This window comes from Mesoplodon mirus (genome assembly GCF_964341445.2).
Source record: "Mesoplodon mirus genome assembly, chromosome: 19".
Lineage (NCBI taxonomy): Eukaryota > Metazoa > Chordata > Mammalia > Artiodactyla > Ziphiidae > Mesoplodon > Mesoplodon mirus.
The window spans coordinates 51,238,375-51,240,845 of record NC_138995.1 but is presented as its reverse complement, the minus strand read 5'-3'; the positions used below and the strand labels follow the sequence as shown (position 1 = coordinate 51,240,845).

General features: G+C 41.9%; 1 pseudogene across 1 annotated transcript; it reads left to right on the top strand.

Moving 5' to 3' along the window:
* The first annotated feature begins 423 nt into the window (after positions 1-423).
* Positions 424-753, top strand: LOC309794978 (large ribosomal subunit protein P1-like; annotated as a pseudogene). The gene has a single exon. The product of its transcript is annotated as a large ribosomal subunit protein P1-like (transcript).
* Positions 754-2,471: the final 1,718 nt, after the last annotated feature.

Sequence of the window (2,471 nt, the reverse complement as noted above, 5' to 3'; positions counted from 1 at the left end):
AAACTTCCCCAGTTCCTCCTATTTTTGGAGGAATGCACTCCAGGTCCCTCCTCTGTGCCCCAGTCTTCTCAAACCACTGTTCAAATGTGTACTGGAGAAATCGGCATCTCCTAGGTACTCAGTCTTCTGTCTAGACCAGAGGTGAAGCAAAAACAAAGTCCCTTCAGAGAGATACTTGACCATCTCTTGTCAGTTCTGCAATTTGATGATAAAGGATGATTTCATTTGCACATGGGAAAGTTCTGAACTTTTCCATAGACCCATGTCTATAGATAAAATAGGATTTAGTGTTGATTGGCCTCAGCTGCTGCTAAGGTGCTTAGTCCTTCTGAGGAAGCTGCAAGCCGCTTTAGGCTTAGGCCCTCACTTCATCCTGAGGCTAGCACTGCGCCCAGCATTCCCCACTTAGCGTTCGCCCACACCATGGCCTCCATCTCAGAGCTCACCTGCATCTACTGGGCCTTCATCCTGCACAACGATGAGGTTACGGTCATGGAGGACAAGATCAATGCCCTAATTATAGCAGCCAGTGTAAATGTTGAACCTTTCTGGCCAGGCTTGTTTGCAAAGGCTCTGGCATTGGGAGCCTCATCTGTAATATAAGGGCTCAGGGACCTGCCCCAGCAGCTGATCCTGCACCAGCAGGAGGTCCTCCCCTTCCACCACTTCTGCCCCAGCTGAAGAGAAGAAAGTGGAAGCAAAGAAGAATTTGAGGAGTCTGATGTTGACATGGGCTTTGATCTCTTTGACTAAACCTCTTTTGTTACATGTTCAATAAAAAGCTGAACTCTCTAAAACAAAACAAAACAAAAAAAGAATGTGGTGAAATCCCAGGCTTTGTGAGGCCTCTAGGGGTGGGCAAGGAAATGATTAGAGCCTGCTTACAGATCCATGCTGGGAATTCCTGAGAGGTGAAAACCTATAGTAGGGTCCATTTTGTATCTGAAGAGCATGTACTGATTTCAGGTGATATATGTGTGACTCTGGATTAACCTGTAACAGTATTCTCTGGCTCAGAAATGAAAAAATTGTCTAGGTGGGGATAGGAGATGGAGTAGCAAGTAATAAGACACGATAGACAGGATGCTTCTAAAATGGCTCCCAGTGATCCCTGCTTCCTGGTATTCACATCCTTCTGTAATCTCCTTTGCTTTAGTGTGGGTTAGATTTAGTGACTTGCTTCTAATGAATAAAATATAGCAAAAGTGATGGGATCTCACTGTTGAGATTAGGTTATAAAAGTCTGTAACTCTGTCTTGCTCACAACACTCTGGTTCTTCTTTCTTTCTCTGATGAAGCAAGTTTCCATGCTGTGATCTAAGGATGATCTCTGGCCAACAGCCAGTGAGGAACCAAGGCTCACACTCCGAATTCTATCAACAACTATATGAGTGAGTTTTGAAGCAGATCCTTCCCAATTTGAGCCTTGAGATGACTGCTGCCCCAGCTGACACCTTGACTGCAGTCTGAGAGGGAGAGGACCAAGTTCAGCTGCAAACAGGTTTCTGTCCCAAACTGATTTCTTATTCCTATGAAAGTAAACTTTAAAAATCTTTCTTTCAGTATTTTATCTTTTTATTTCTCTTTGGAAATTTTGCTAAAATGTGCCTAGTTGTAGGTACTTTTTTTTTTTTTTTTTTTGCGGTACGCGGGCCTCTCACTGTTGTGGCCTTTCCTGTTGTGGAGCACGCGCAGGCTCAGCGGCCATGGCTCACGGGCGCAGCCGCTCCGTGGCATGTGGGATCTTCCTGGACCAGGGCACGAACCCGTGTCCCCTGCATCGGCAGGCGGACTCTCAACCACTGTGCCACCAGGGAAGCCCAGTACTTATTTTTTACTTAATTTTTTCAAAGATGTCACGTTTAGGACCACAGTTATTTTATGTACCATTGAAAAGGAAAGAAAACATTGAATTAAACTATGACGTGTCTCTGATATAAAGATGCATTTCGGTTTCATAGATGTTAAAATGAAAAATATGTCAGAATAATTATTAAATAGAATTTTATTAACTTGGTAGGCCTATCTCAAATTAAGGACTTACATCCTTCTTTATTTTGAGGTAATTTTCATTGATTACTACTATCTCTCCTCAATTAGCTCTACTGTCTTCTGGGACTTATATTAAATGGTTGGAGGAAAATCAGTTTCTATCTTTTATGTCGTTTTGTTCCATACATTGCACCTCTTTGTTACATTTGGTTTCTTCTGGGCTGTATAGCAATTTAATCCTGGGCTTCCTGGTTCACAATTCAGCTGTGTGCATTCTGCTTTTCAGCCCATTTATTGAAAGTTTTTTTTTTTAACTTTTAAACTTTGAAATAATTATAGATACACAGGGAGTTGCAAAGATAGTGCAAAGATAGTTCTGATTATACTTCATGCAGTTTTTACCAATGGTTACATCTTACATAATTAGAGTACAATATCAAAGCCCAGAATTAGACATTGGTACAATGTGTTTATATAGT